This window comes from Monodon monoceros, unplaced genomic scaffold (genome assembly GCF_005190385.1).
Source record: "Monodon monoceros isolate NGI ecotype Baffin Bay Population unplaced genomic scaffold, NGI_Narwhal_1 Super_Scaffold_6, whole genome shotgun sequence".
NCBI classification, from domain to species: domain Eukaryota; kingdom Metazoa; phylum Chordata; class Mammalia; order Artiodactyla; family Monodontidae; genus Monodon; species Monodon monoceros.
Genome location: NW_021703783.1, coordinates 17,654,489 through 17,661,173, shown reverse-complemented (window position 1 = coordinate 17,661,173; position 6,685 = coordinate 17,654,489). Strand labels below are relative to the sequence as shown.

The 6,685-nt window shown below is 39.6% G+C and overlaps 1 pseudogene; it reads left to right on the top strand.

Moving 5' to 3' along the window:
* Positions 1–5,694: 5,694 nt before the first annotated feature.
* LOC114885468 lies at positions 5,695–6,011 on the top strand (annotated as a pseudogene).
* Positions 6,012–6,685: the final 674 nt, after the last annotated feature.

Below are 6,685 nucleotides of genomic sequence, written 5' to 3'. Positions count from 1 at the left end.
CATAAATTTTGTTAAAAGAATACATAGCAGAAACTCTTGAAGCCTCACTCCTTTCACCAGAATACTTGGTCTTTTTAGAGCAATATATTCATTGCAGATGCCAGCACTCTCAAAATATCTCATCCATCCTCCAAAATGCCAAACGTTATAACCCAGTGGACCACAATCACCTGCAAGATTTGTAAGACTCTTCCTAAACCCCCCAGAGATTCTGAGTCAGTGGGTCTATGATACAGCATAAGAATCTGTAATTTTTAAGAATTTTTCCAGATGACAGGGGAACCATTTAGAGAAGTGTGAGGTCTACCTGTGGGAGAAATTTTTAAATAAGGGTGTTGGACAGGGAAGCAATCAGTTGGGTGGATTTTCAGTTTACATATATCCTCTCCTCCCACCCACAGGTTTCTTCATGCCTCCTAGTGGATGGAGGGTGAAGTACTCAGGGTGGATGTGATCCCTTGGTTGAGAACCAATGCTCTTCGGAATAAAGAATCATGGAACTGCTTGGAGGAAAAACAAAAACAAAAAGCTTCCTCTCTTAAAGTGTGAACATGTAAAACTAGTAGGATTCAATTATAGAACCACTGTTTTCTTCAACACCCTCAATTTTGGTTCATTCTATGGGGTTAATGCTTCCTCTGCTCCCGAAAGAAATTCTGGGAAGATGGAATTAGTTTTTCCAGGCATTCTCAGATAAGAAAGTCGTTTTGTCTGAAAAAGAGTCTCATAATTGAAAGTCAAAATTACAGAATTTAAAGCTAAAATTTCCCTCCTCCCCCTATTCGGACCTGCACTCCCAGTGGGGACCCACACATTCAACCTTTTCTCAATTTCCCCTCTTGCTTCTCCCTTTCCTCCATCTCATTCAGTCAGCTTCCTCTCCCCTACGCAAGACTGAAGGTGGAACTGGGGTCAGGAGAGGGAAGGGAGGAGAGGTAAGGACACAGAGAGAAGGTCTTGCCTGACTAAAACCGATGCAATCTGCCACTGGCTCCCTCTGGCAGGCTACTGTGTAAAGCTGACTCACTCACGAGGTGCATGAGTGTTCTTTGTGGAGCTCCTGCCCTCACTGAGACCTCTCACGCACAGAGCTAGGAAAATCGCTTTGCTCTGGCTCCTGGCTCACAGGTCCTGCAGCAGCTCCTGACTTGCTGCCGCCTTTCTCGATGAGCTCTCTTGCCCTACCTGCCCCAAGTGCTTGGGCAAGATTCAAGGCAGTCCAAGACCAGCTTTCTTTCTCACAGGTGGCCCACATTTGATCCATGGAAAAGACTCATGTCATTCTCTGTCCCATCATCCAAGCAGGAAGCTCTAACCAGAGAATCTTGCTTTTAGGTGCTTAAAGCATGTGTCAGACATCGGTCAACTCTGCCCCTTGAACAACAGGAAACCAATGTATTCCTTTGAAGCACATTTTGCTTGACTTAAAGCAAGAAGAAGCCTCTCCACTACTTCAACTCCATGAGGAAAGGGGATGAGCAACATACTAAAAACTCTCTCTAAAGAGTCCTCTCTTATATCTCCAACTGAGTCCTCTCAATCTCTCCAACTGCTTTCATAGACTGGCGCCAGATGATCTGCAAAATCAGTCCATAACTACCATCTTCTCAAAATGTGTCTAAGTGAGGCTGCACCTCACTTGGCATGCAGTGCTTCTATTGTCTTGCGGCCTCAGGGATTTAAAGAGTTCCCTTTTACATTCGGGTGGCTAAAATCCTAGTCTTTTAGGCTGCCAAACTGAGAAGGGCAATGAATTTCCATTAGAGGATCTGAACATGCCCTGCATTCACTTGGCCCTTTGACATTTGAAATCTGGGCAGACTGGCAAGTCCCGTTTGCCAAGGAGCAATTACTTCTGTAGTAATTAGGTCTGAAATCATGTTGCCTCTTTGAATCAAAAGCAGTTATCTGCACGATATAACATTCAACCAGTGCAGACACAGAAGAGAAAATAAACAGCCAATGTTTCTTCCACCAGATGCAGCACTGAATTTCACACAGATAAAGATTCTGAGAGTATTAAACATTACAAGACTATAATCATAAGAATACCAAAGACTTTTTTTTTTAATTTCTCTTTGGCTGCGTTGGGTCTTAATTGCTGCGCTCGGGCTTTCTCTAGTTGTGGCGAGCAGGGGCTACTCTTTGTTGCAGTGCGCAGGCTTCTCCTTGCAGTGGCTTCTCTTGTTGCAGAGCATGGATTGTAGGCGCACAGGCTTCAGTAGTTGTGGCTCGCGGGCTCTAGAGCACAGACTCAGTAGTTGTGGTGCACGGGCTTAGTTGCTCTGTGGCATGTGGGATCTTCCCGGACCAGGGCTCAAACCCACGTCCCCTGCATTGGCAGGCAGATTCTTAACCACTGCACCACGAGGGAAGCCCCCAAAGAGATTTATCGACTAAAGCCATATTATTGTTATTTCTACTACAATAGGGAAAGAACAGGGGGCAAAGTGAGGAAAAAGAAGGAATCTTAAGTGGTAAATGGAAAGCAAAAATTTAGATATATCAAGGACTCTGAAGATCAGCTAGTTTGATTGCTTTGTTTTACATAAAATAATAACAATAATAATAGGCAACCCTACTGAGCATTTACTATGCCTTAAGCACATTCTATATGTTATCTCATTTAATCATCACATATATGAAAGACTGTGGTAGATTAGATTATTGTTCTTGGGTGTTCACTCATTCCCATTCTCTGCTATGCAACCTCACAGCACGTTATAGAGGGCAGAGTATATTTCTCTACCCCATTGATGTTGGGCTTGGCCATGTGACTTACTTCGACTAATGGGTTGTTAGCACATGTAACACAGATGTGTTTGTGTAATTTGACTTGTCATCCTGAATTCTTGAGATTGTTGTTGGTTCAAGAGGAATGAAGAAACATATGGAGCAGACCTAAACTCAACCTGAAACCTAGAGCCAAGGTCAACCAACGAGCATCTTCAAGCAGATATGACCCAACAAACTTGCAGGACCATGAGCCAGGAAAATTAATGCTGTGTAAGTTGCTGAGTTCTGGGCAGATTGGGATATGGCATTATTTTGGCAACAGCTGACTAACATGGAGACTTAGACAAAGAAAAAGAATTTTTGCCTATGACCACTACCAAAATAGAGTTCAGAATAGTCATATTCCCAGTTTTCTCCCATACTACCAACTTATCTCAATTTAGATACCTTGACTCTAACCTGTGGTCACTGCTGGATGTTAAGAATTTTATTGGGAAAAGAGTTCTATATGAAACTCACAGAAATTCTGAATTACTAAGAGAACTAAAAATTTCCTCCTCCCTTTTTTTGTTTTTGCTTTTGTTTTTGCTGTGCATGAGATAAAGACAAGCAAAAGGACATCTACAGTTTGACTCAAGCAACATATCAGCTTTAGAATGAACAAGAATAAAGCAAATTGGCAAAAGTTTTTCATGCAAAATGAACCATCAAATCCCAGGACTAGAAGCATATAAATTCTTGGCATTAATCAATGGGTATTTATTGAGTGCTCATGCAACGTTAAGCTGAGGGCAAAGATGGCAGTGGGGAGTGGTTGCTTACTGAGTGGTTAAAAATAAAAGTATGAAAGAGAGATCTTCCCTTGAGAAATTTTATCCTCATTAAAAAGTAACTCTCGGGACTTCCTTGTTGGCGCAGTGGTTAAGAATCTGCCTGCCGATGCAGGGGTCATGGGTTCAATCCCTGGTCCAGGAAGATCTCACATGCCGCAGAGCACCTAAGCCTGTGCACCACAACTACTGAGCTTGCGCTCTGGAGCCCGTGAGCCACAACTACTGAAGCCCGTGTGCTCTAGGGCCCGCGTGCCACAACTACTGAAACCGAGTGCTGCAACTACTGAAGCCTTTGTGCCTAGAGCCCGTGCTCTGCAATAAGAGAAGCCACCTCAATGAGAAGCCCATGCACCTCAATGAAGAGTAGCCCCCAATCGCCACAACTAGAGAAAGCCTGCACGCAGCAACGAAGACCCAACATGGCCAAAAATAATAAATAAAATTTTTTTTAAAAAAGTAACTCTCGTAGGTTCAAATCGTTGCTTCAAATCCCAAAACATTCAGAACTGCATGGAAAGTCTTAATTTGCTTCAAAAATATATTCCAAATTTGCTAACAAACAAAAACATCTACCCCACCCTCAAATAAAACCTACAGCAAACAACACAGTAGTGAAACTTTTAAAGCATTAACTTTAAAATTAGAAAAAAGGCAAAAGCCTGATATCACCATTTCTATTCACATTATACAGAATATCTGAACCAGTAAAATAAGAAAAAGAAAATAAGTCAAAAACATGAGAACTGAACAGGAAAAGTCAACAGCCATCATTTTATGCTTGTATACATAGAAAACTCAAAAAAAAAATTATATAGGTAAAGTGTTAGAACTATTAAGACTTTTTTTTTTTTTTTGCGGTACGCGGGCCTCTCACTGTCGTGGCCTCTCCCGTTGCGGAGCACAGGCTCCAGACGCGCAGGCTCCGCGGCCATGGCTCACTGGCCCAGCCGCTCCGCAGCGTGTGGGATCCTCCCGGACGGGGGCACAAACCCGTGTCCCCTGCATCGGCAGGCGGACTCTCCACCACTGCGCCACCAGGGAAGCCCACTATTAAGACATTTTAACATGGTAGCTAGATATAAGATTATTAGTTTTTAAATCCATATTAAAAAGTCAATTGTACATTTACACACCAGGAACAGACATTTACAATACACAACTTTTAAAAATACCCCCTTAAAAATCAAAAATTAAAAAAAAAGTTGTATAAATAAATTTCACAAAATCTTTGCAAGATCTCCAAGAAGAAAAATATAATACTTCACTGGAAGGCATGAAAGATGACTTAAATAAATGAGAGACATACCATGTTCATGGATTACATGAACATGTATGTATTCTAACCATATCAGTTATCCCTAACATGTTCTGTATATTCAGTTTAATTCTAGTCACAGTTCAGTAGGTTTTATGGAACACTAAAAGCTAATTTTTTAATCATATGTAGATTAATGGGTAAATAGAGAGATGGACAGTTATGTGACAAAGCAATATGGCAAAAGGTTAATTATAGAATCTAAGTAGTGGGTTCATGGGTGTTTGTTTGCTATAAAATTCTTTCAACTTCTTTTCATTCTTGGAACTTTTCATAATAAAATGTTGGGGGAAAATCATATGGAAATGTCAACAGCTCAGAATAGCCCAGACACTCCTAAAAAGGAAGAGCCAGGTGCTTTACCACACAGGAAAATTTTGAATAAAAATTATAATAATTAAGAGAGTGTGGCATTGGTATGGGAACAGAAAAACAAATCAATGGACTATAATAGAAATCAGGCATTTATGAAAACCTGATTTATTTCAGATATGACATTATAGATCACTGGGGAAAGGGTGGATCATTCATTAAATGGTTCTAGGAAAACTGGTATGCAAATAAAAAATAATTAAAATGTTAACAAAACTTTAAAACTCAGGAAAAAAATCAAGAGAATATCTTTTAAATATCTTTAAATTAATCAACGCACAAAAAAGTATATAATAAAACCTTTTGCAAAAAGAGTTTAAAACAGAGAAGATTAAGATATATATATATATATATATTAGGGTTACTAAAAGGATAAGGAAAACATTATTAAAATTTATGGAGTGTTTTTCTTCTCATGCCAATAACACTCTTGCAAACATGGTGAACATTCTTAAAATCCACTGGACTTTCTGTAAGAAGGGTGGCAACACAAACCCCCCAAAATAACAGTGCAAGAAGGGCAAGGATCCTCAGTATGCCCAGGGAAAGCAGCATTATAACAGGAATCAGAGCGACTATGGTAAGCATAGACTAAGCTGTTTTTTCTAGGAAAAGGCTAAAACTACAAAGAAGATTGCACTAAGGCTTGAACGTATTGAGCCCAAATGTAGATCTAAAAGAATCCTGGATATTTAGAGATGCAAGCTTTGGAACTGGGAGGAGATAAGAGAAAGGGCCAAGTGATCCAGATCTAAGCTTCATCTTTTGTTTTGTTACGAAGACAATACAATTTTGAGGTTATGTTCACTTCATTTGGTTGCTTTGTTCTTTGGGGAGGCAAATAAGCTAGTGTCATCAACAAAATTCCCCTTGTGGGGAAATTTACACTTTAAAAAATTGTATGGAGTGGAGGGATGAGGTTACAATTTGGAATGAGCATATCGGGAGCCACAGGTGTAGTAATAATGATCTATTTTTTTAATTGGGTGATATATATGAATGTTTATTTTATTTATAGTTATAGAACTGGATACATACTATTTTATATATGATATAATATACAAATTAAAGATTTTAGGTCAAATGCAGGATGCTAAGAAACCTAATAGGAAAGTAAAAAATCTAAAAAGCTAATCGAGATAGAAAGAGATAAGCAAACTCTCTTAAAACCTTAAGGTTTTCATGTCCCTCAACTTTAAAGAAAATAAGCCAAAATAAAGGTGGCACTAGCTTATATTTTACTTTAGTAAATTTGGTAAGGCATCCATGAAGTATAATCTAGAAGCTTAAAAACTACACAGGACTTCATGAAGTTCTTTTTTATTAGCCTTTCAAAATTTATGAATTGTAGCTAAGTATGTCTTTCTGTCTTAGGAAAGAGAGCAAGGGAGTGGAAATTATGACCAAATATCCTTCCCTCCCTCCTTCC